General features: G+C 46.6%; 1 protein-coding gene across 3 annotated transcripts in view; it reads right to left on the reverse strand.

Annotated features, from left to right (window-relative positions):
• LOC121274091 (phospholipase D1-like) overlaps positions 1-26,931 on the reverse strand; it is a 139,934-nt gene extending 113,003 nt beyond the window's left edge. For 2 of the 3 annotated variants that reach the window (XM_041181262.1, XM_041181248.1), the window contains exon 1: positions 26,483-26,693. The gene's annotated coding sequence lies outside the window, so the exon portion shown is untranslated. Of the gene's footprint in view, positions 1-26,482; positions 26,694-26,784 lie in introns of those variants that run through there. The other variant, XM_041181255.1, reaches the window with a different exon arrangement.
• Between the last annotated feature and the right edge of the window lie 541 nt (positions 26,932-27,472).

The raw sequence follows: 27,472 nt of genomic DNA on the forward strand, positions 1-27,472 counted from the left end.
ATCACCACTGTGCTCACTGCTCCCGACCTGACATCTCAAATTTAACATTCTCATCCTTGTGTTCCAATCCCCCCCGCCCATGGTTTCACCCTCCCAATCCCTGTAACTTCCACCAGCCCCATAACCCTTCAAGACTTCTACTCCTCTAATTGTGGCCTCTTACTCATTTCTCATTTTGTGCAGACGTGAGAACTCTCTGAAAGACATTGATGCTCTATCTCTAATACGAAACTCACAAGGGTTTATTTTCTAGCCACTCCAATTTTGTTTTTAGGAACATACTCAAATTATCTAACGTTACTTCTCATATTCTGTAATTTGCAGAGCTTCCCTATTCTAGGATTCCCTGTTGCTGCAGTGATATTGGTCAAAAATATTATTTTTCCTCAAGATCTTACTACATCTCCATAAGGGAAGCCATTTATCTCATCCTGGCCTTTCTACAGGGTGTCAAACAGGCTTAGAATGAATCATTTTAAACTGGGCACAAATCACTTCTATTGAAGTCAATCGCTGCTGATTCACTATAGTCCTTTTCACCCAACTCACATAAAGCCAATTTCATCCCGTATGTACATTGTATCTGCCTTTCAGTTGAGACATTAATCCAAGGCCCCCATTACCCTCTTAACGGAATGTTAAAAATGCCAGACACTATTTTGAAGAAGAACAGAGGAATCCTCCCAAGTGTCCTGATCAATACCAACTTCCAAACCCATAGCCTCACCCACCTAAAAGGACAAGGGGAGCAGACACCTGGGAACACCACCACCTGGAAGTTCCCCTCCAAGCCAGTAACCATCCTGACTTGGAAATATATCGGCCGTTCCTTCACTGTCGCTGGGTCAAAATCCTGGAACTCCCTTCCTAACAGCACTGTGGGTGTACCTACACCACATGGACTGCAGCGGTTCAAGAAGGCAGCTCACCCACCACCTTCTCAAGGGGCAACTAGGGATCGGCCAGCATTGGCCACATCAAATTAACAAATACATTTTTTTTATAAATCCCTCAAACAACATCACTGAAAATACATGATCTGGTCATTATCGCATTAATGTTTGTGGGATCTTGCTGTGCACAAACTGGCTGTCACATTCCCTACACTACAACAGTGACTACACTTGAAAAAAGGTACCTCATTGGTTGTAAAACACTCTGGGATGCTTGAAGGTCGTTACAGTCGCTGTATAAATGCAGATTCTTTCCATGGTGTGCATCAGATTTCCCACATGGAGCACATTATTTCGACCGGGTACAACACCCCCTTCTGCTCACACTATAGGCTGTACCTTACTGCCAGCTAAATGCTGAGACATGTACCATATAAACAAGTGGGCTATATATGTACGTGTTTACACCATGCACATACAACTGTATACTATATACACACACACATACACCAGACTTTCCTTCCTCATGTGTACTCCAGCACCTCCTCAGGCACCCCTTCAGAGCTGTTTACTGAGCACAGAGTGGGGAGGGAATCAATCCTGTGCCATGCGTTTTGGGTTAGGGTTCGTTATTCTCCCCTCAAACTCACTGAACCATGATGACCCCCAAAGTAAGTATAGATCACCAGTGAGTTAGTCACAAGATGGCAATCCAACTTCCAAATTAATAAAAACAAAAATACTGCGGATGCTGGAAATCCAAAACAAAAACAGAAACAGAATTACCTGGAAAAACTCAGCAGGTCTGGCAGCATCGGCGGGGAAGAAAAGAGTTGACGTTTCGAGTCCTCATGACCCTTCGACAGAACTTGAGTTCGAGTCCAAGTCCTTGGAAGCTCTGCTATTTGGATTAGATGATGGATTTGGAAGGTGCTATCTAAGGAGGCTTGGCCAATTCTATGAAGCTTTATTTAATGTGAGTTCTAATCATGATTCAATGCATTTGTAAAGGATATCAGCTGTGGCTCAGCAGATGGCACTCTTACTTCATGGGTCTGAAGGTTGTGGGTTCAGGTCCTGCTCCAGACACTTGAGCCTATCATCCAGGCTGACACTCTCTGTGCAAGTGCTGAGAGGGTGCTGTACTGCCAGAGGTGCAGTCTCTCAGATGAAATGTTAAACCAAATGTCCTACCAGCCCTCTCATTTGGGATGAAAGATTTTATGGCCACTATTGGTAGAATAGGGGACTTGTCCTGGGGCCAATATTTATCCCTCAGTCAATATCATTAAAGCAGATGATCTGGTCATTGTCACATTGCTGTTGTGGGAGTCTGCTGTGTGCAAATTGGCTGCCACATTCCCTACATTACAACAGTGACTACATAGTAAATAGAAGTTGTGAAAGGTGCTATATGAACACAAGTCTCTTTTTTCCAATCTGCACTCAGTGGGAGCATCACAGAAACCCCAGAGTCAGCATTTTCATCTCTTTGAGGTTTTTAAATCTTCGCATCATGAAGCAATAATCTGCTGGTGAGGTAAGCAGCAGTCTGATAAAAAAAAAGCTCTGTGTGACAGTGGGAAACGTGTAGCGACTTGGAGCCTAACAGTTATGACAGTGTGCTATTGGAAAACAAAGTCAGCTTACGATCTTTTCAGTGTGTGTAGCCACCCAGCACATTGTATGTTCATCACTGTCTGTTTCATTGGAATAAGCACCTCCAAAATGGAAAGGTTGCTGTTACGCCTGATCATGTCCTGTCTGAAGTGCTTTCCACAACGTTTTTTATTGTGAGTCAGTGACTGTCACATGGGTGGCCAACTTCAGCAGTGAGAGGAATGATTATTTGCTTGGTTTTTGTTTTAGTTCTTTTTCTTAGCTACTTTTTTATTTTAGCTTCTTTTTTGAAGCGGTGTTGGTCAAAATACTGGGTGAACACTTCTGCTTTTATGTAAGATCTGGAGGCCATTTGGCCTATCTGATGAATGCTGGTGTTCTTACTGCACATGAGCCTCCTCCCACTCTGGTTCTCACCCTGCCCCTTCATATTCCTTCTCTCCTGAGGTATGCCCATTACTGCATCAATCTGTCTTTCAGTCCTGACCCTGTGACGGAAGGTTGTGGAAGCCAGATTGAGCACAAAAATCTGGGCCGACACTCCAACGCAGCACTGAGGGGGAAGTACTGCATTTTTATTGGACGTTAAACCATAGCCCCATCTGTCCCCTAAGGTGGGCTACAAAGATACCATGGCACTATTTTGAAGAAGTGCAGAAGAGTTTTCTCAGGTCTCCTGGCCGATATTTTCCCCCCAATTCAACAGCACAGAAGCAGATTATTTGGTCATTATCACATTGTTGCTGGTGGGATCTTGCTGTGCTTCATTTCCTTCATTACAACAGTGACTACATTTTTACTTCATTGGCTGTAGTGCTTCACTTTAGGACATGCTCTGGTTATGAAAAGCCTAACAGAAATCCAAGTCTAGTTTTTTTTTTAAATGCTTGAACCTCTGCATGTGGCAGTGAGTTCTGCATCCTCGCTATTGGCTGTGAGAAGGAATTCCCCCCTTATTTGATCACTTCATGCCTGCCTTGTGTTTTGATTACCTTGTCCTGGGCTCAACCACAAGTGGGAACCAACTGTCTTCACCCGGAAGTGTTGTGGGATCTGTAAGAGTTAGTGGAACAGGAAGACAGCCGAGGGGAGGTTGTTAGCTTACACAGTGCAATAACAGCTTGCCTTTATATAGCACCTTTAATGCAGTTAAACATCCGAAGGTAATCCAGCAAAATTTAACACCGACGCCACAAAGGAAGATGTTAGGGCAGGTAGTCCAATCTGAGATCCCAGAGATTTCACAGAAAACAGGAAGTATATGAAGACATTAGACCTTCTCTGTTTTAGACGTGGAGAAGTTATTCCTTCAAGTGAGAAAGAACTTGCTAATGTATTGAGTGGTAATGATCTGGAACTCACTGATTCGAGGATGGTGGAAGCAGGGACGATCAAGGAAATTGGATTGGCACTTGAGGGAATTAAACTTGCAGAGGCTACAGAGAAAGAACAGAGGAATGGCTCTGCAGGGAACCAGCATGGACTCGATGGGCCAAATTGCCTCCCTCTGTGCTGTAATGAAGCTATGACAAGGAGCTTTTAAGAAATATCTAAATGGACTAAAGAGAGGGTCATAGAGAGGTGGGAAGGTTTCGGGAGGGAATTCCTTGTCCAAACAGCTGAAGGCACGGCCACCAATTGTGGAGTGAAAGTAATTGGGGCTAGGCAGGAGGACAGCACTGGAGGAGCATGGAGATCTCATAGACTTGTCAGGCTGGGTAAACTCTACGTACCTGAGGAGGTGGCCGGCTATTGGGATTTGAAAGCTTCTACCGACCAGAAGGGCAAGGGTGGCAGACGCATGGGAACACCCCGACCTGCAAGATCCCCTCCAAGCCGCACACCATCCTGACTTGGAAATATGTTGGCCGTTCCTTCACTGTTGCTGGGTCAAAATCCTGGAACTCCCTCCCCAACAGCGCCGTGGATGTTACCTACACCACATGAGCTACAGCGGTTCAAGAAGGCAGCGCACCACCACCTTCTCAAGGACAACTAGATATGAGCACTAAACACTGGCCCAGCCAGCGACACCCACATCTGATGAATGAATAGAAAATTAATTTTAAAATTGAAATGTTGCTTGATGGGAAACCAACATAGGCCTGTGAGAACAGGCGTGGATGGGTGACCAGGGTTTGGTGCAGTTTAGCACACAGCAGAGGAATCTTGGATGAGCTGAAGTTTACAGACAGTGTGATGTCAGCCAGGAGAGTGTTAGAATATCTTAGAAGTAATTGCGTTGCAGCAACAAGCTGAGCAGTTTGTTAATTAAGGCGCAGTTGCCACTTTTGGTAATTACAATGCTTGGCTCTCACAAGTCCAGGCACACGTTTTCTCAATGTGATACAGCTGTCGGTACACTCGATTACTCCTTTACTTTACCAGCACACAGCCTGGGGCAAAAGTAAAACTGCCACTTTCAAACTGTGATCCTAACTTTATGGTTTAATCACGTGCTTTTTAATGTCTGACGGTAAAATTGTTTGGACTGTATAGAGCAGCGATGCACACTTCTGAGGCATAACTTGCCCTTGGCTACAATGAAATGCTGTCGCTCATAACAGAAAGAGAAACCATGACCCCTTGTCATCTTGGCTCAGTGGGTCACACCATTCTCCCCCCCCCTGGGTTGCAAGGGGGTCAGGTCAAGCTCCCCTCCACAGACTTAATCCAGGCTAACTGAGGGTGTGCTGCATTGTCAGAGGTGCCATCTTTCAGATGAAACCTTAAACTGAGGACCCACCTGCCCTCTCAGTCGAACTTAAAAGGTCCGTTGCCCACTACTTTGAAGGAGAGCAGAGTCCTGGGAGAATCTTTACTCCTCAAACATCAGCTGATTCTAATGATAGGTCACTCGGCTGAAACATTGGGCTGAATTTCCCATGGGAATGGGACCACAACATTGGGATCACATGGGATTGCCAAACCCCACCCCTGCTGCCCACAGCCTCAATGCGCTCGCTGGAGCAACGATACATGAGGTGGGCCTCCGAATTGGAGGACCCCATTTGACAGCCGAGTAATGACAGAGGAGGGACCAGGGAAGTGGGAGGCCCAGTAGGAGAGTCCAAAATAATATACGGACGGACTGTGACCCCAGTGGGAGAGGTGAGCACTAAGGGAGAAGAGGGAGGCCAATGGAGGCACTCACAAAGAACTCCCACATCAATGGTGAAAGAAATGACAAAATACTGTGAGGGGCTTTAGGATGGAGGGTTCTCCCCTTCAGAAGAGGACTATGGCCACTCCTGGACCCCTGGGAGAATTGCAGCTGTCCATTACTTCTGCCACCCAGGCTCACCAACCTGTGGTTGAGGAACTGCCCCCAGCACCCTGTGAGATGGCAAAAGTTGCTACACTGAGGGAAAATGGTCCTTGACAGGGGCATCGATTGGCTTCATTGGCTGCCCATACTCCATGGAGCAGGCTGCCAATTCCCATGGCAACCTGTCCTTGGGAAACTTGCCCAGAGGTAGGACAAAACTAGGGAGCTCTCTGGACAGGGTTTCCTGGTGCTGTCCCAGACCCCCCCTCATCCAGCCTCCAAACCCATCTCCACATGGCTGGGAAAGATCAGCTCATTAACTCTGTTTCTCTTTCCGCAGATGCTGCCTGGCCTGCTGAGATTTGCCATCACTTTTTGTTTGGTTTGAAATCTCCAGCGGCTGCAGTATTTTACACTTCTGAAGTACTTTAGCGGCTGAAACACTTTGCGACATTCTGAGCTTGTGAAAGGCGCTGTTTATCGTCAATTACACAATGATTTTGGATGTTCTCTGTCTAAAGCAGTGTGTTATTACAGTGAAGAGGACTGTCACACTATATTCCTGTTAAATTCATAACTGATGTTTCAGCGTTGTTTATAAAATTAACAGGGACTTGTATTTCACTGCCGTCAATGGATTATGTGCCATTTAGTGAGGAAGGTACAGTTTACTATTTAGGGAGTTATTAAGAGTTGGGAGTTTATACTCGATCCATGAGGAAAATGGCAGCAATGGAGGGGGAGATGGTGACGTTGCTGTAATGTCACTGGGCTAGTAATTCAGAAGCCCAGACTAATGCTCTGGGGGCATTAGTTCAAATCCCACCAGAATAGCTGGTGAGATGCACCTGGAGTACCGTGTACAGTTTTGGTCTCCTTATCTAAGGGAGGATGTACTTGCCATAGACGGAGAGCAACAGAAGTTCACCAGACTGATTCCTGGGACGGTGGGATTGTCTTATGAAGCAAGGTGAGGGGACTGGGCCTGTATTCTCTAGAGTTTCAAAGAATGAGAGATGATTTCATTGAAACTTACAAAACTCTTGCAGGATGTGACATGTTAGATGTGAATAGGATGTTTTCCCTGGCTGGTGAGTTTCAAACCAGGGGACACAGTCTCTGAATAAGAGGCAGCCCACTTAACACTGAGATGGGGAGGAATTTCTTCACTCAGGGGGTGGTGAACCTTTGGAATTGCTCAATCACTGAGCAAGTTCAATACAGAAATCGATAGATTTCTGGAGACTAATGACATCAAGGAATATGGGGATTGGGGGAGAAAAATGGCGCAGAGGAACATGACTGGCCATGATCTATTCGAATGGAGGAGTCGGCATGATGGGCCAAATGGCCTCCTCCTGCTCCTATATCCTATGTCCCTACCAGAACGGACCTACCCACCAAGATGTGCTAAAGGACCCGTCAGAAGTCCCAAAGCAAGGACTCGTGGGAATTGCCCAGAAACTTTGAACTTCCGATGGCAATTCCCCAGCTCCCTGGCACCATCCGAGAAAGTCTCCAAATCGGAATTAGAGTCGGAGATTTCCGATTGGCCGGCAGCTCCCTAAGCAGGACCTCCTCCCCGGTGAGGGGCAGAAGTCCCACTCTCCACCAGCTTAGCCCGCCCGCAATGTGTTATGGCTGCAGGGCGGATTGGAGGTTAGAATGGAGAGAGTCACCTTCCTGGCAACCTTCCTGCTGGTGGGTCCATTCCCTCCTGCCTCCTCCATCCCATAATACCCAGCCCCATGTCCAACTCCTGGGTAACTATACAACTGAGCTATATAACTGAACACTCCACTGCCAACTGACTCCCAACCCTCCAACCCCTCCCCCGACCCTCCAACTCTTCCCACCGACCCTCCAACTCACCCCCAACCCAACCTCACCATTCTGGCCACCTACCACCCTACCCACCCTGCCCATCTTATCCAGCTGGCACCATACCCACTGAACACATTCACACTCATTCACTCACACACTAAGAAGCCATTTAAATGTTGCAAAGCTAGTGAATGTAGGTCCATTGGAACACGGCAGCTTGTGCTGTTAAAAAGGGGACAGGGCTTGGCTTCCACAGCCGACCCTGTGCTACAAGGAAGGACTCCAAGGACAGGCAGTTCTGAAGACGCACTGTTCAGAAGTCCCACCATACATGTGGAGCTCCGGCGCTGGGTAAGAATGCTGAAGAGGAGTGGCAATCTGATGTTGATTACTGCAATTACCTCGGAGGATTTGGTGCATTGTCTCCTTCTCTCAGCGAATAGCACTCACCGCTGAGTCAGGATGCTGTAACTGCTCCAGCGATTTGATTACATTATCTACACTGGCACTGTCTTCCACATGAAATGATAAACCGAGGCCTCGCCTGCCTCTCAGGTGGATATAACAAAAACAAAATCCCATGACCACTATTTTGAAGAGCAAGGGAGTTCTCCCCAGTGTCCTGGGGCCTTCTATTTATCCCCCAGCCAACATCAATAAAAAGAGATTATCTGGTTATTATTGCTGCTTGTGGGAGCTTGCTGTGCACAAATTGATTGCTGCATTATTCTACATCACAACAGCAGCTACACCGCAAAAACTCTTTCACTGGCTCTGAAGAGCTTTGGGATGTCCTGTGGTTATGAGAGGTGCTGTAAAAATGCAACTCTGTTCTCTCTAAACATTTATGGGTTGATGGGAAGATTGTAGGTTTCCTTGTTTGATATAAAGCAGTTTTGCCCAAGAGCTAATTTAGTTGCAGTTAACAGTAATCAGCCGTACCTGGCTGTACCAGGCTAATCCGAGATGGCGTAGATAGTGTAGCCTTTAAACAAGTTTAGATCGGAATGAAAATATTCAATGTGCTATAATCAACTCTCCAGCTCGATAGCAACAAAAATTCACATTTCCCTGATTTTATTCTACTTCTCACTCGTTGCGTCCTCCATTGTGAATCATAGAACCATGGAACCATAGAACACTACAGCACAGAAAACAGGCCATTTGGCCCTTCTAGACTGTGCCGAAATATTATTCCGCTAGTCCCATTGACCTGCACCTAGTCCATAACCCTCCAGACCTCTCCCATCCATGTATCTATCCAATTTATTCTTAAAACTTAAGAGTGAGCCCACAATTACCACTTCAGATGGTAGTTCATTCCACACTCTCACCACTCTCTGAGTGAAGAAGTTCCCCCTAATGTTCCCCCTAAACCTTTCTCCTTTCACCCTAAAGCCATGTCCTCTCATGTTTATCTCTCCTAATCTAAGTGGAAAGAGCCTACTCGCATTTACTCTGTCTATACCCCTCATAATTTTGTAAACTTTTATCATATCACCCCTCATTCTTCTACGCTCCAAGGAATAAAGTCCTAACCTGTTTAATCTTTCCATGTAACTCAACTCCTTAAGACCCAGCAACATCCTAGTAAATCTTCTCTGCACTCTCTCAAACTTACTGATATCCTTCCTGTAGTTAGGCGACCAGAACTGCACACAATACTCCAAAGTTGGCCTCACCAATGTCTTATACAACCTTGCCATAACATCCCAACTCCTAAACTCAATACTTTGATTTATGAAGGCCAGTATGCCAAAAGCTTTCTTTAATTTCTCCAATCAGCTCCTCAGTTCAATAAACCATGTAAACACTCATTCGTTTCCTTCTTACCCTTGGAGAAGAGAAGGCTGAGAGGAGATTTGATAGAGGTATTCCAGATCCCGAGGGATATGGCCAGGGTAAACAGTGAGAAACTGTTCCCGTTCAAGAGAGCATCAAGAGCCAAGAGGGCACAGCTTCAAAACAATTGGCAAAAGAAGTACATGGGATGTGAGGGATTTTTTTTTTTCACCCAGTGGGTGATTGGAGTCCGGAATGAACTTCTTGAGAGGGTGGTGGAGGCAGGTTCGATCAAGGTGTTCGAAAGGGAATCGGGTTGCTATTGAAAAGAAAGAATGTGCAAGGTTACAGAGATAAGGCAGGGGATTGGGGCTAGGTGAATTGCTCTTTCAGAGAGCCAGTGCAGGCTCGATGGGCCGAATGGCCTTCTTCTGCACTGTAAAGATTCTGTGATTCCCTAATCCCCAAATACTTTCTAAGTTCTCCTCCTTCAGCAGAACTCCAATGGGCTCTGATTGTTTAGACCCTGGACTGTGTCCAGGAGATGCCCTTGGGGCCAAGTACCCCACCCAACCACATTAACAACAACTTGCATTCCTATTGCACCTTTAATGTATTAAAATGCCCCAAGGTGCAAGACGAGAGCATTATCAGACACAATTTGACACAGGGCCACATAACTTGATAAGATATAGGAACAGGAGAAGACCATGAGGCTGTTTTGAGCCTGACCCATCATTCAGCAAGGTCATTACTAAGCTTATACATGACTCCACTTTCCTCTCCTACTCCATATCCCTTGACTCCCTCAGTGTCCAAAAAACCTATTGGGCTCAGCTTGAATATAATAAGGACCCATCAGGACAGGTGATTAAAAGTTTTTGGTCAAAGATGTAGGTTTGAAAGTGCATCTGGAAGAAGGAGAGAGAGGAATAGAGAGAGAGAGTTTTAAGTAGAGAGTTCCAGAGCCCAGTAGCTGAAACGCTGGCCACCAACGCTGGAACGATTAAAGTCAGTGAGAGCAAGAAGCCAGCGTTAGGAGAGTGCAGATATCTGGCAGGGTTGTGGGGCTGGAGGAGATTACAGAGTTCGGGAGAGATGGATTTGAAAACAAAAATATGAATTTTAAAATCAAAGCTTTACAGGCCCTGGAGCTAATGTAAGTCAGTGAGCACAGTGGGTAATTGGAGGGGGACTTGGTGTGAATTGGGATACAGGCAGCCGGCCAGAAGAGCTTTGGAGTAGTCGAATTTGTAACAGGGGCCGAAGACCATGACATCGATCTCGTCAAAATTTAACGTATTTCCTTGGTGAACTCCTGATAACACTGAATCCCACTTATTGACCAGAATCTGCCTGGTTCCTTCTTGAAACCCATTAACGATTCCCATTTCACTACCCAGTCTCTGACAACCTGTTCTCAAAATCCTTTTAGTGAAAAAAAGGTTCCTCCTCTGTTTCCAAGTTTCCTTTCTGTAGTCCTTAATTTATAAATATGACTCCCACTGTTTGATTCTGTTAGTGTCTGTAGGCCACACTCTCACAACTCCGTCAGAAGGCTACAGGTTCAAGCCCCCTCCAGAGGCTTGAGCACCAAATCCAGGCTGACACCCCTCAGTGCAGTGCTGAGGGAGTGCTGCACTGTCAGAGGTGCTGTCTTTTGGAGGAGATGTTACGCTGATGCCCCTTTTGCCCTCTCAGGTAGAGGTAAAAGATCAGACGAAACCATATAAGGATGAGTGTGGAATTTCTCCCACAGTGGCCTGACCAGTATTCATCCCTCAATCAACGTCACAAAAACAGATAATTGGGTCCTTTTCAAATTGCTGCTTATGGAATCTTGCTGTGCGCAAACTGCCTGCCGTGTTTCTTGCATTACAACAGTGACTGCGTTTCAAAAAGTCCTTTGGGGAAAGGTGCTTAGGGATACAAGGTTTTCATCTCCTACATGTCTGAAAAGCTTATAGGTCCAAACATTTCATAACTATAAACACTGCTGGCTTATCCCTTCTCAATCCACAACTTCCAGAGAAAAAGGACCCAGGATCATCAACATTTCTCACAGTCACATGCTATTCCCTGAGGCTCTGGGATCTATAATGACCATGTTTCCCACAGAAGGTGACCAATCAGCATTAACCAGTTTTTTTTCCACCAGATCATGGGTGATTTCCACTTCAAACACATTTATTCGCCTTTGCCCACTTATCCGCGTTCTCGGGTGGGTGTAACAGATCCCATGGTGTCACTGTGGAGAGCAGTGGGGGAAGTCTCCCAGTTGTCCTTTGCCGATACTTATCCCCAACTAGCATCACTAAAACAAATTAACTGGCCCTTAGTTACACTGTTGTGGGTGGGAGCTTGCTCTGCACTGATAATCCACCGTGTTTCCTAGACTACAACAGTGACCGCACCTCAAAAGCACTGCATTGGCAATAAAATGCTCTGGAATGTCGTGAGCATGTGAAAGGTGCTATAGAAATGCACGTTCTCTCTTTACTTCCCACTGTTCTCCAAAGGGGAATTGCAAAGTGAAGGAAGAACAGCAAGCAACAAGCAACGTGGAATTGATGGGCCCGGAGCAGTGACAGGGGTCAACATGTGAACAACTTTAAATACCATCTGGCTCCGAGCCTGAATTTCATTAGCCCGTTATTGATAGCACAGGGGCAAAACGAACAGACCTCAGTTCAGATCACCTTTCGGGCTCAGTCACACAGTTAGTTCACTGGAAAGAGGACTCAATGGGTCAAGTCACATTATGATTTAGCGAATCAAACAAAGCAATTACCTCCAGCAAGTCCCCACAGATTCCTTCTTCATTAACCCATTCATCTCTCCATCCTTACCAAAGTAACCTTCATTTATAATGGAAACTTGCATTTTTCGAGCATCCATACCTATCTCAGAATGTCCCAAAGCATTTTACAGCCCATGGACTACTATTGAAGTGCATTCATTGATCCAATACAGAGAAACAAGGCAGCCAATATAGGCACAGCAAGCTCCCACAAAGAACAAAAAGCAAAATACTGCAGATGCTGGAAATCTGAAACAAAAACAAAAATTGCTGGAAAAACTCAGCAGGTCTGACAGCATCTGTGGAAAAGAAGACAGAGTTAACCTTTTGAGTCCGTATGACTCTTCATCAGAGCTAAAGAGGAATAAGAAATGTGGGGAAATATAAGCTGTTTAAGGAGGATGGGACAGGTGGAGCTGGATAGAGGGCCAGTGATAGGTGGAGTCAAAAGAGAGATTGCAAAAGATGTCATAAACAAAAGGATAAAAGGGTGTTGACTGTAATTAATTATTAATTATTATACATTTTTTATATATAGTCTGTTCCCACCTATTTCTATGATTATTTTAAAATGTATTTCCATCCATTGTTTTATCTCTACATTTCAGCCTATTTCGATCCTTTCCCCTCCCACCACCTCCACAAGGGCCAGCTGTCACTTACTCATCCTGCTTTCCACCCTTAATGTCACCATGAGCACATCCTTTAGCTAATATCACCACTGTCAACACCGCTTTGTCCTTTTGCTTATGACATCTTTTGCAATCTCTCCTTTGCCTCCATCTATCACTGGCCCTCTATCCAGCTTCACCTGTCCCATCGCCCTCAAACAGCTTATATTTCACCTCACTTCTTATTCCTCTTTAATTCTGAACAAGCGTCATACGGACTCGAAATATTAACTCTGTCTTCCCCTCCACAGGTGCTGTCAGGCCTGCTGAGTTTTTCCAGCATTTTTTATTTTTGTACCACAGACAGCATTTAGGTTAGAGGTTGGCTGAAGGAGAAGTGTTGGTTGGGACACACTGTGACCCCTCTGCAAATAGCATCATAGGGTCATTTACATCATTCTGAATAGGCATATCTGAGCGACAGGCCTGTCCACATCTGTACTGCACCCCAGTGTTACACAGTACAGACTGCCATTGCCCTGTACTGAACCCCAGTGTTACACAGTACAGACTGCCATTGCCCTGTACTGCACCCCAGTGTTACACAGTACAGACTGCCATTGCCCTGTACTGCACCCCAGTGTTACACAGTACAGACTGCTATTGCCCTGTACTGCACCCCAGTGTTACACAGTACAGACTGCCATTGCCCTGTACTGCACCCCAGTGTTACACAGTACAGACTGCCATTGCCCTGTACTGCACCCCAGTGTTACACAGTACAGACTGCCATTGCCCTGTACTGCACCCCAGTGTTACACAGTGCAGACTGCCATTGCCCTGTACTGCACCCCAGTGTTACACAGTACAGATTGCCATTGCCCTGTACTGCACCCCAGTGTTACACAGTGCAGACCGCTATTGTCCTGTACTGTACCCCATGTTACACAGTGCAGACCGTTATTGCCCTGTACTATACCCCAGTGTTACACAGTGCAGAATGCTATTGCCCTGTACTATACCCCAGTGTTGCACAGTGCAGACTGCTATTGTCCTGTGCTTTTCAGCTCAAAGAACTATCTCTAGCCACAGCTCAGTTTCAGGATGATAAAGTTTTATGCATATCTGGGTGATTCACAATTCACGTGTGTACAGTGTGAAGCTTAAAAATGCCCACAGTTCTATTTCACTGAAATCCAGCTCAGGAGAGACATTTACTGAGGCCTCTCCCACCTATTGCTGTCCAGCTGCTGCTCCTGTCCAGTGTTGCAAACTCTCTGTGCAATTGGCTGCTGGTTTTTGGGAATGTTTTGGGAGGCACCTCTGGAGTCATTAAAGTTCTAGGAAAGTGGACGGCCGGAATTTCAGGAATGCCATCCTGATTCATCCATTTCCATCAGACCTCTACTCCAGCACTTGACCAGAAATTCCAGACTACACTCCCAGTGCAGTTCTGTGGGAATGCTGCAATGTCGGAGGTGCCGTCTTTGGGGTGAGATGCTAAACCAAGGCCCCATCCATCTTTTCAGGTGGATGCATAAGATCCCATGGCAACTATGGGAAAAAAGCAGTGAAGGTAAGTCTGGTCTTTTGGACCAATGTTTAACCTTCAGCCAACATCTTAACTAATTAAAAGATCTAATCATTATACGAACATACAAGCAAGGAACACGACGAGTAGGCCATTCGGCCCATCGAGCCTGCTCACTATTTAATAAGATCATGGCTGATCTGATAGTAATCTCAAATCTGCATTCCTCCTACCCCGATAACCTATCACCTCCTTGGCTACCAAGAATCTATCCATATCTGCCTTAAAACTATTCAAAGGCTCTGCTTCCACCACCTTTTCAGGAAGAGAGTTCCAAAGACTTACTGCCCTCTGAGAGAAAATTTTTTACCTCACCTTTGTTTTAAATGACCGAGCCCTTATTTTTAAACTGTGTCCCCTAGTTCTAGATTCTCCCACAAGAGGAAACATCCTCTCCATACTCACCCTGTCAAGACCCCTCAGGGTCTTACATGTTTCAGTCAAGTCACCTCTTACTTTCCTCAACTCCAGTGGATACAAGCCCAGCCTGTCCAGCCTTTCCTCATAAAACAAGCTGCCCATCCCTGGTATTAGTCTAGTAAAGCTTCTCTGAACTGCTTCAACACGTTTACATCCTTCCTCAAATAAGGTGACCAATACTGTACACAGTACTCCAAAGGTGGTCTCACTAGTGCTCTTTATAGCTGAAGCATAATCTCCCTACTTTAGTATTCAATTCCCTTCACAATAAATGATAACATTCTATTAGCTTTCCTAGTTACCTGCTGTACCTGTATACTAACCTTTTGTGATTCATGCACTAGGACACCCAGATCCCTCTGCATCTCAGAGCTCTGCAATCTCTCACCGTTTAGATAATATGCTTTACTTTTATTCTTCCTGCCAAAATGGACATTTTCCTACATTATACTCCATTTGGAGGTTTTCTTTGCCCAGTCACTTAATCTATCTATATCTTTTTGTTGCCTCTTTATGTCCTCTTCACCACTTACTTTCCTGCCTATCTTTGTGTCATCAGCAAATTTGGCAACCATCCCATCCACCCCTTCATCCAAGTCGTTTATATAAATTATAAACAGTTGAGGCCCCAGCACTGATCCCTGTGGCTCACCACTCGTTACATCTTACCAAGCTGAAAAAGACCCATTTATGCCTACTCTCTGCTTCCTGTTAGCCAGCCAATCTTCTATCCATGCTAATATGTTACCCCATATACTATGAGCTTTTATTTTCCACAATAACCTTATTGCATTGCTTTTTGTGGGAGCTTGCTGTGTGCAATCTGGTTGATGTTTTTCCTACATTACAACAGTTGCCACACTTCAAAAGAAATATTTAATTTGTGATGAAGCACTTTGGGGTGCCTTGAGGCTGTTAAAGGTGCTATAGATATGCAAGTTCTTTCTTTTTGCATTCTACCATCTACTTTCTCTTCTTTATGCACAGCAAGTATGAACATTGCCAAGTTTGCACCATAGTTCAGCTGCAAACACCTGAAGGTTCAATATACATATACACGAGCTGGGACAGGTGCTCAACTATGGAAGACCTTGTAACAGCAACAGGAACTTACATTTATATAGCGCCTTTAACATAGTAAAGTCTCCCAAGGTGCCTCACGGGAGCACAGTTAAAGAAAAATTGACATCAAGCCACATGAGGACAAGTGACCAAAAGCTTGGTCAAAGAGGTAGGTTTGAAGGATTGTCTTAAAGGAGAGAGAGGTGGAGAAGAGGAAAGGTTTAGGGAGAGAATTCCAGAATATAGGGTACAGCCACCAATGGTGGGATGGTTAAAATCAGGGATTCCCAAGAGGCCAGAGTTGGAGGAGAGCAGAGATGGCGGGTGTGTTTGAGGCTGGAGGAAGTCACAACGATGGAGGGGAGCGAGGCCATGGAGGGATTTGAAAACAAGGATGAGAATTTTGAAATCAAAGTGTTGCTGGACCAGGAGCCCATATTGGTCAGTGAGCACAGGGTGAACGGCATGTGCTGCAAGTTAGGAAATGGGTCGCAGGGTTTTGGATGAGCTCAAATTTACAGGAGGTGCAAGTTGGGAAGCCGGCCAGGAGAGTGTTGGAATAGTCGAGTCTGGAGCTAACAAAGGCATGGATGATGGTTTCAGCAGCTGATGAGCCGTGGCAGTCTTAGAGAAGTCATGAATACATCATTGGAATCACAGAGAAAGGTAAGACACCAAGTTTGCAAATGGTCTGGTTCAGCCTTAGACAGTGAGCAGGAAAAAGAATGTAATTGGTGGCTGGAGAATGGATTTTGTGGCCGGAACTGAAGTCTCCTCAATGTTTAGTTGGAGGAAATTCCTGCTCATGTCAGATGAGCAGCCTGATAATCACAGGGAGTGGAGGGGTGGAGAGACATTGTAGTGTGATAGCACTGGGTGTTGTTAGCATACATGTGGAAACTCACGTTGTGTTTATGCATGATGTTGCTGATTGGCAGGGGATAGATGAGAATTCAAAAGGGATCAAGGATAGATCTCAAAAATCCTGGGGTTCCGTTAATAATTTGAAATCTGACATCAATAGATTTTTGCTAGTCAGGGGTATTAAAGGATATGAAGCCAAGACAGGAGTCAAGCCATGGTAGAGTTAGGATACTGACTACCCATGGTCTGAACAAACTTGTTCCAGCATTCAAGGGGCTGAATGGCCTCCTGTGTTCTTGCATACCTATTTAGCCAGGGCATGTTGGGGGATAACTGTGCTGTCAGAGATAAGCAGCAATAGGTGGAATATTCATGTGAAAGTTGAGGCAACACTCCTTCATGGGCAGTCACACACCAGCACTGCAGTCATTGAGTAATCTTAAGTGCTGGCATTAATTGGCCATTAAATTAATGACTCTGATCGTTCTTCCTGTCCTCGTTTAATGGTAAAGGTCCCTGGTGGCAGCTTCCTTCACTAATCGGAGGCAGTCATTCTGAAATAGAGCCACTCATGGGCATCACTGGCTGGGCCAGCCTTTATACCCAACCCTAATTGCCCTTGAGAAAGTGCTGGTGAGCTGCCTTCTTGGGCCGCTGCAGTCCCTGTGGTGCTTCATTCTTGTTATTCTTTGAAGCAGTTTGATGGAAATGAGTGGTTTACTAGGCCATTGAGCAGTTAAGATTCATCCACATTAGTGTGGGGACTGGACTTACATAGAAGTCCAGGCAAGGTAAGGATAGCAGGTTTCTTTCCCTATAGCATGTCGAAGAACCGGCTGGCTGGGTTTTTACAACAATGGCAGAGACACAATGGGCCGAATGGCCTCCTTCTGTGCTGTGTCATTCAATGATTCCACAGAGAGAACATGAGACACAGGAAGGAAAGGATGGAGAGCCTGAGTGAGGGAGAGAAGGTGGTTCTGCTGATGCTTGAACAGGCTGTGTATCAAGTCCTTATTGTTAATGTAAAGAAAATGCAATCTGCATGTTGTTAGGACGGTTTATCAGAGCCTGTGACACAGGTCAGGTTCGATCACAGTCTCATTTTGAACAACAGTTTGGCTGTAACCTGAAAGTGTTTATTTAGTTTGACAAGTGGCCTGGTGAGGTTGTAAAAATCCCAAGCTATGAAGTTACCTCAAAAATATGCTCATTAAACTACACGCTTATCAGGCAACTGTGTCTGAAGCAATAGCTTTTATAGCATAGACTCACCCAGACCGAGCCTCCCCGCTCCTGCATCCCCTCCCCAGACACACTGATCATTGGCCAAATGTTGGCACCTGTCCCTGTTGTGGGGTCAGTGAAAGGCCAGTCAGGATCCACTGCCTCGAGCAATTGGGAGCAGAGAAATTTGAAAAAGAATAATATACACTCAGCACTGCTTGTAATGCTAGCAATGTTCCTCAGTGTGTCTTGGGAGGTGTGTTTCGCTAGCCAGTTATTACCCTTCTCCTTATCATTGGAGGTTGAAGTAGTTCCAAAGTCTTGGACAATCAGGAAGTTCACAGAGTAGCAAACAGAAGCTGCTGCATCGTAATGACGTGTGGGTGGTTTGTTTACAGTGGTGGAGTGGTTTGATCAGTGCACCATCCACCACTTTAAACATTCACTCCCTCCACCACCAACACACAGGAGCGGTAGTGTGTACCATCTACACGGTGCACTGCAGGAATTCACCAAGGCTCCTTCAACAGCACTTTCCAAACCCGTGACCTCTTATCACCTAACAGGACAAGGGCAGCAGATGCATGGTAACTTGCATATTTCACCTTCAAGTTCCTCTCCAAACCACACAACAACCTGACTTGGAACTAAATAGATATTCCTTCACTGTTGCTGGGAACTCCCTCCCTAACAGCACTGTGGGTGTACCTACACCACATTGACTGCAGTGGTTCAAGAACGTTGCTCACTGCTTCCTTCTCAAGGGCAATTAGGGATGGGCAATAAATGGTGGCCCAGCCAGTGACGCCCACATCCCAAAGAATAAAATGAATTTACTCCCTAAACCTCTCCAATTTGCTACCTCACTCCTCTTGAAGTCATTCCTTAAAACCTACCTCTTTGAACAAGTTTTTGATCACCTGTGCTAATATGTACTCTTATGTAACTCAGTGCCAAATGTTGTCTGATGATGCCCCTGGGATATGCCTTGGGAGATATTTGCTGTGTTAAAGGCGCTATATAAATGAAACATAGTCATTGGTCAAGTGAGGTCAAAATCGTGGTTGATGTTTCTATTTGAGCCTTATTGTGAAATTCCTGTTTCAAAAACTAAGCCTGTTGAAATAGTTTTGTACTCCAGGTAACACTGAACCAAACAGCCACCGCTCTGAAAAAAATACCTTCCTTTTGTCCACTGCTAACAATCTAACAAATCAACAACGACATCGCAATAAACCAGAGGTCACTCTGCCATAAACAGCTTGGCTCACAGTCAGCTCGATCCAATCCTGTCAACCTCACGGTACCTGAGACCTAGGAAAGCAGAGCAACCTCCTTCACACCAGAGATATTTTTAATTCATTTTACAGGATGTGGACTTCGCTGGCTGGTCCAGCATTTATTGCCCACCCCTAATTGCCCCTTGAGAAGGTGGTGGTGAGCTGCCTTCTTGAACCGCTGCAGTCTCTGTGGTGTAGGTACACCCACAATGCTGTTAGGGAGGGAGTTGAAGGATTTTGACCCAACGACAGTGAAGGAACAGTGATATATTTCCAAGTCAGGATGGTGAGTGTCTTGGAGGGGAACTTCCAGGTGGTGATGTTCCCATGTGTCTGCTGCCCTTGTCCTTCTGGGTGGTAGTGGTTTTCGGTTTGGAAGGTGCTGTCTAAGGAGCTTTGGTGAGTTTCTGCAGTGCATCTTGTAGATGGTACACACTGCTGCTACTGTGCATCGGTGGTGGAGGGAGTGAATGTTTGTGGATGGGGTGCCAATCAAGTGGACTGCTTTGTCCTGGGTGGTGTCAAGCATCTTGGGTGTTGGGGTTGCACTCATCCAGGCAAGTGGAGAGTATTTGTCTCTTGTGTCTTGTAGATGTGGACAGTCTTTGGGGAGTCAGGAGGTGAGTTACTCACTGCAGCATGACACAGATTATGCTGAAGTCCAGTAACTGTTCTCTTGGTCTAACATGACTGACAAATTTTAGCAGCCCCAAGTGCTACAAAACATGCATGCTGAAATATTCAAGTTGCAACATGAAAACAGGCCATTCAGTCCACCCAGTCTGTGACTGCCTTGACCCTCCACATGAGCAAGTGGTTCCAGTCACACTTACCTGCCTTGTTCCCCATATCCTGTCAACCCATTTCATTCAGCCACCAATACAACCGAGTAACATTGAGTTGCAGCACTGAAACAGGCCATTTATCCCAACTGCCCCATGCTGGTGTTTATGCTCCACATGACCCTCCTTCCACCATACTTCATCTCACCACCACCACCCCACCCCCCCACCCCACCAGCTTATCCCCCTGTTCCTTATTCCCTCGGGTGTTTATTCAGCTTCTCATTAAATGTTTCTATTCTATTCACCTCAACTGCTCAACATGATAGCAAGTTCGGCATTCTAACCCCTCGCTGAGCAAAGACGTTTCTCCTGAGTTTCCTATTGGATTTATTACTGTCTAATACTGACGGCCTCCTGCTGTGTACTTTCCCAATTATAAAAATATCTTCTCCACTTCAACGTATCAAATTTTGTCGCCTATTATGTCCAGTGTAATTCCTGACCGGGAAATTGGTTGAGGCAAGTTAGCCTGATTCCATGGGGCAATGGGGAAAGAGAAGGGACAGTGAGATTAATCAAATAGGTATTTCAAACAACCAGCACAGGCATGATGGGCTGAATAGCCTCCCTCTGTGCTGTAACATTGAATGATTGATTTTAATCTTGAAGTTCGACTGTGTTTCTGCCTCAGCCAGTAACCGTGGGAATGATTTCCACACTCTTTCAACATTCTCTGTGTGAATATATTTCGACAGCCATCTGCTCTAAATTGTGTACATTTATTTTTGTACCTTTGACCCCCTCGTTTTGGATCACCCAACTCCCAGAGACAAGAAATTAGATAAATGAGCAGTTCATTTATTTGTTTTGAGTGATGTTGGTTGGGGGCTAAATATTGGAACAGGACAATGGGCGAGAGGTCACCCCTGTTCTTCAATGCAACAGTGTCAATGGGATCTTTACACCAACCTGAGAGGTCAGACAGCTATGTTAATTGTTTCATCTGAAAGACAGAACAGTACAATACTCCCACAGTACATCACTGGGAGTGTCAGTCTGGATTAATTGTGCAAGTCCCTGAGGCAGTGTAGAGGGAGCTTTACTCTGTATCTAACCCCGTGCTGTACCTGTCCTGGGAGTGTTTGATGGGGACGGTGTAGAGGGAGCTTTACTCTGTATCTAACCCCGTGCTGCACCTGTCCTGGGAGTGTTTGATGGGGACGGTGTAGAGGGAGCTTTACTCTGTATCTAACCCCGTGCTGTACCTGTCCTGGGAGTGTTTGATGGGGACAGTGTAGAGGGAGCTTTACTCTGTATCTAACCCCGTGCTGTACCTGTCCTGGGAGTGTTTGATGGGGACATGTAGAGGGAGCTTTACTCTGTATCTAACCTCATGCTGTACCTGTCCTGGGAGTGTTTGATGGGGACGGTGTAGAGGGAGCTTTACTCTGTATCTAACCCCGTGCTGTATCTGTCCTGGGAGTGTTTGATGGGGACAGTGTAGAGGGAGCTTTACTCTGTATCTAACCCCGTGCTGTACCTGTCCTGGGAGTGTTTGATGGGGACGGTGTAGAGGGAGCTTTACTCTGTATCTAACCCTGTGCTGTATCTGCCCTGGGAGTGTTTGATGGGGACAGTGTAGAGGCAGCTCCAACAACTCATCGACACCAACACCCATCTAGGACACTCCACCCCTGCCTGTCCCTCCGTCCCCACCCCATCTTCCAATCCCAGCCCCGGCCATGTATTCACTATACCCCTTGACCTTCCCCTCTCCGACGCTGAACGTTCAGTGCTCAGCAAAGGACTTACGCCCTCATCTCAATGAATTTCGGGCTCAGCACGATGCTGAACTCTTCTTCCGCCGTCTTCGTCTCCGTGCTCGCTTTGGGCAGGAGTCCTCTCCCCGTTCAACAGATCCTTTCACCCACCTCCAATATTGTCCCTCCATTGGACCCCTCCCTCTGGATTCTTACCTTCTCTTGATCTTTTCATTGAGAACTGTCGGCGCGACATTAGTCGTCTCAATTTCTCTGCTCCTCTCACCCATTCTAACCTATCTCTCTCTGAACTTACTGCACTCCATTCTCTCAGGTCCAACCCCAACATTGTCATCAAACCCGCAGACAAGGGTGGTGCTGTTGTTGTCAGGCACACTGACCTCTACCTCGCAGAGGCTGAGCATCAACTCGCAGACACTTCCTCCTACCTCTCCCTGGACCATGACCCCACCACTGAACATCAAACCATTGTTTCCAGGACTGTCACTGACCTCAACTCCTCTGGAGATCTTCCTCCCACAGTTTCCAACCTGATAGTCGCCCAACCTCAGATGGCCCGCTTCTACCTCCTACCCAAAATCCACAAACAGAACTGTCCCGGTAGACCGATCGTGTCAGCCTGTTCCTGCCCCACAAAACTCATTTCTCGTTATCTTGACTCCCTTCTCTCTCCCCTTGCCCAGTCCCTTCCCACCTACATCCGTGATTCTTCTGACACCTTACGTCACATCAACAATTTCCAGTTCCCTGGCTCCAACCGCTTCTTCTTCACCATGGACGTCCAATCCCTCTACACCTCCATCCCCCACCAGGATGGCCTGAGGGCCCTTAGCTTCTTCCTCGAACAGAGGCCCGAACAATCCCCATCCACCACTACTCTCCTCCGTCTGGCTGAACTTGATCTCACACTGTACAATTTCTCCTTTAACTCCTCTCACTTCCTCCAAATAAAAGGTGTGGCTATGGGTACCTGCATGGGCCCCAGCTATGCCTGTCTCTTTATGGGGTATGTGGAACATTTCTTGTTCCTGTCCTACTCCGGCCCCCTTCCACAACTCTTTCTCCGGTACATCGATGATTACTTCGGTGCTGCTTCATGCTCTTGTCGGGACTTGGAAAAATTTATTAATTTTGCTTCCAATCTCCACCCCTCCATCATTTTCACATGGTCCATCTCTGACATTTCCCTTCCCTTCCTTGACTTCTCTGTCTCAATCTCTGGTGATAGACTGTCCACCAATACCCGTTACAAGCCTACCGACTCCCACAGCTACCTCGACTACGGCTCCTCACACCCCGCTTCCTGTAAGGACTCCATCCCATTCTCTCAGTTCCTTCACCTCCGTTGCATCTGTTCTGATGTTACCTTCAAAAACAGTTCCTCTGACATGTCCTCCTTCTTCCTTAACCAAGGTTTTCCACCCACGGTCATTGACAGGGCCCTCAACCGTGTCCGGCCCGTCTCCTGCGCATCCGCCCTCACGCCTTCTCCTCCCTCCCAGAAACATGATAGGGTCCCCCTTGTCCTCACTTATCACCCAACCGGCCTCTGCATCCAAAGGATCTCCTCCACCATTTCCGCAAACTCCAGCATGATGCCACCACCAAACACAGCTTCCCTTCAACCCCCACGGCGACATTCCGTAGGGATCGTTCCCTTCGGATCACCCTGGTCCACTCCTCCATCACCCCCTACTCCTCAACCCCCATCTATGGCACCTCCCCATGCCCACACAAAAGATGCAACACCTGCCCTTTCACTTCCTCTCTCCTCACCATCCAAGGGCCCAAACACTCCTTTCAAGTGAAGCAGCATTTCACTTGCATTTCCCCCAACTTCGTCTACTGCATTCATAGCTCCCAATGCGGTCTCCTCTACATTGGAGAGACCAAACGTAAACTGGGTGACCGCTTTGCAGAACACCTGCGGTCTGTCCGCAAGAATGACCCAAACCTCCCTGTCGCTTGCCATTTTAACACTCCACCCTGCTCTCTTGCCCATGTGTCTGTCCTTGGCTTGCTGCATTGTTCCAGTGAAGCCCAACGCAAACTCAAGGAACAGGAGCTCATCTTCTGACTAGACACTTTACAGCCTTCCAGACTGAATATTGAATTCAACAACTTTAGATCATGAACTCCCTCCTCCATCCCAACACCTTTCTGTTTCTTCCCCCTTCCTTTTGTTTTTTCCAATAATTTATATAGATTTTTCTTTTCACACCTATTTCCATTATTTTTAAATCTTTTATGCCCTGCTAGTCTTTCCACCCCACCCCCACTAGAGCTGTACCTTGAGTGCCCTACCATCCATTCTTAATTAGCACATTCATTTAGATAATATCACCAACTTCAACACCTCTGTGTTCTTTTGTTCTTTTGTCTGTGACATCTTTTGATTATCTGCTCCTATCACTGCTTGCTTGTCCCTACAACCACATCACCCCCCTCGACTTCTCTCCCCACCCCCCCCCACCACCGCCACCCCCCCCCCCCCCCCCCCCCCTCCCCCCCACCCCACCAGGGTCATGTGGAAGGGTCATGAGGACTCGAAACGTCAACTCTTTTCTTCTCCGACAATGCTGCCAGACCTGCTGAGTTTTTCCAGGTAATTCTGTTTTTGTTTACAGTGTAGAGGGAGATTTACTCTGTATCTAACCCTGTGCAGTACGTGTCCTGGGAGTGTTTGATGGGGACAGTGTAGAGGGAGTTTACTCTGTATCTAACCCTGTGCAGTACGTGTCCTGGGAGTGTTTGATGGGGACAGTATAGATGGAGCTTTACTCTGTATCTAACCCCGTGCTGTACCTGTCCTGGGAGTGTTTGATGGGGACGGTGTAGAGGGAGCTTTACTCTGTATCTAACCCCGTGCTGTACCTGTCCTGGGAGTGTTTGATGGGGACAGTGTAGAGGGAGCTTTACTCTGTATCTAACCCCATGCTGTACCTGTCCTGGGAGTGTTTGATGGGGACAGTGTAGAGAGAGCTTTACTCTGTATCTAACCCCGTGCTGTACCTGTCCTGGGAGTGTTTGATGGGGACAGTGTAGAGGGAGCTTTACTCTGTATCTAACCCCGTGCTGTACCTGTCCTGGGAGTGTTTGATGGGGACAGTGTAGAGGGAGCTTTACTCTGTATCTAACCCCGTGCTGTACCTGTCCTGGGAGTGTTTGATGGGGATAGTGTCGAGGGAGTTTACTCTGTATCTAACCCCGTGCTGTACCTGCCCTGGGAGTGTTTGATGGGGACAGTGTAGAGGGAGTTTTACTCTGTATCTAACCCCGTGCTGTACCTGTCCTGGGAGTGTTTGATGGGGACAGTGTAGAGGGAGATTTACTCTGTATCTAACCCCGTGCTGCACCTGTCCTGGGAGGGTTTGATGGGGACGGTGTAGAGAGAGCTTTACTCTGTATCTAACCCCGTGCTGTACCTGTCCTGGGAGTGTTTGATGGGGACAGTGTAGAGGGAGCTTTACTCTGTATCTAACCCCGTGCTGTACCTGTCCTGGGAGTGTTTGATGGGGACAGTGTAGAGGGAGATTTACTCTGTATCTAACCCCGTGCTGCACCTGTCCTGGGAGGGTTTGATGGGGACGGTGTAGAGAGAGCTTTACTCTGTATCTAACCCCGTGCTGTACCTGTCCTGGGAGTGTTTGATGGGGGACGGTGTAGAGGGAGCTTTACTCTGTATCTAACCCCGTGCTGTACCTGTCCTGGGAGTGTTTGATGGGGACAGTGTAGAGGGAGATTTACTCTGTATCTAACACTGTGCTGTACCTGTCCTGGGAGTGTTTGATGGGGACAGTGTAGAGGGAGATTTACTCTGTATCTAACACTGTGCTGTACCTGTCCTGGGAGTGTTTGATGGGGACATGTAGAGGGAGCTTTACTCTGTATCTAACCCCGTGCTGTACCTGCCCTGGGAGTGTTTGATGGGGACAGTGTAGAGGGAGCTTTACTCTGTATCTAACCCCGTGCTGTACCTGTCCTGGGAGTGTTTGATGGGGGCAGTGTAGAGGGAGCTTTACTCTGTATCTAACCTCGTGCTGTACCTGTCCTGGGAGTGTTTGATGGGGACAGTGTAGAGGGAGCTTTACTCTGTATCTAACCCCGTGCTGTACCTGTCCTGGGAGTGTTTGACGGGGACAGTGTAGAGAGAGCTTTACTCTGTATCTAACCTCGTGCTGTACCTGTCCTGGGAGTGTTTGATGGGGACAGTGTAGAGGGAGCTTTACTCTGTATCTAACCCCGTGCTGTACCTGTCCTGGGAGTGTTTGATGGGGACAGTGTAGAGGGAGCTTTACTCTGTATCTAACCCCATGCTGTACCTGTCCTGGGAGTGTTTGATGGGGACATTGGGTGCATGTGTTTGAAAATGTTCCATCATCCAAAATTGACATTTTGCTAAACAAAAGTTTCAGAAGAATCGCAACAAACTTTTCAAACCACAAAATGGGCTGAGTCCAAGATAGGGGTCTGATCAGGCCAAGACATGCCCAGAAGCTGCAGCTGTGAACAAGACAGTTTAAAATAACAGGTCCAGTAGATTCAGAGGCTCCAGAACTGAATGGCAGCCTTCGAATGCAAAGTGCAATAAACAGCTCTGTCAGTGAGTGAGAGAGAGAAAGAGAGCATGTGCGCGAGAGAGAGAGAGAGAGAGAGAGAGAGATTAACACTAACCTCTGGAAATTGAGCTCATGACTCCATGGTCTACATTCGAATCCCAGACTGAACAAAGTAAACAGAGAGAAGTGGAGCTCAAGTTCCTGTTACAGTCTGAATGATTTTCACAGAGAAACCAGGCGAGCTGCTGAAAGCTTTTAACTTAGCCAAGGATCTGCAGTGCAGCAACTGGCTAAACCTGTAGCCTCACCCACATCGGACAACACTGACTTGCAAAGAGGGGCACGGCTTCCCTATAGACCCTCCCACCCTCAAACCCAGCCCAGCTCTGGCACAGGAATGACTCTCTCCCCTCCTACCTTTTTGATGCATGGCGAGAACTAGTATCCAGTTTTTAGCAGGGGGATTATCCTCCTGCCAGCTTCGAGTTTTATCCGGGGTTTTCGAAAGGATTTAAATCCTGCAGAATAACAGCCACAGAGACTATCTGTCCTGTGGGAGCTTTACTGGGCATTGCACAATGTTAGCAAGAAAAAATCCAACTTGCAAAGGACGACAGCTGGGACATAAAGGAATCACAAAAAGCTTCCTTAGCAACTGCTCCTCAGTCAGGATGGTGTTTTAAATTTAAATGGGGTTTTCACAAGTCCAAGAGTTGTCATAGAAGGAAGGAAGTTTAGTTGCTACTCATGACAAAGCCTTCACGTCTCCGTGAAATTGGCCAGCTTTGAGTGAGAAGAGTTTGGACCTCCTGCCCCCCACTGGAAGGAAGAAGTCTAGGCAGGAGGCGGGACAAGGAACCAACCAAGGTCCAGCAAACTCGGTCACAATGAACATCATGATCTGCTGAAGGAACACCATTTCCAGCATTCAGGTTTCTCCAAAGAATGCAGCAATACTACGCCAGGAGAAAGGGATAGAGTTAAATTGCAGTGACACCATCACTCTCAATCTGGATTCCAATGCTGTTCACCTATCACCCTGGCACTTGCTGACCTACGCCAGCTCCCAGCAGCACCTCAATTTCAAAATTCTCATCCTTGTTTC

The sequence above is a fragment of the Carcharodon carcharias genome, chromosome 2 (genome assembly GCF_017639515.1).
Source record: "Carcharodon carcharias isolate sCarCar2 chromosome 2, sCarCar2.pri, whole genome shotgun sequence".
Classification (NCBI taxonomy): domain Eukaryota; kingdom Metazoa; phylum Chordata; class Chondrichthyes; order Lamniformes; family Lamnidae; genus Carcharodon; species Carcharodon carcharias.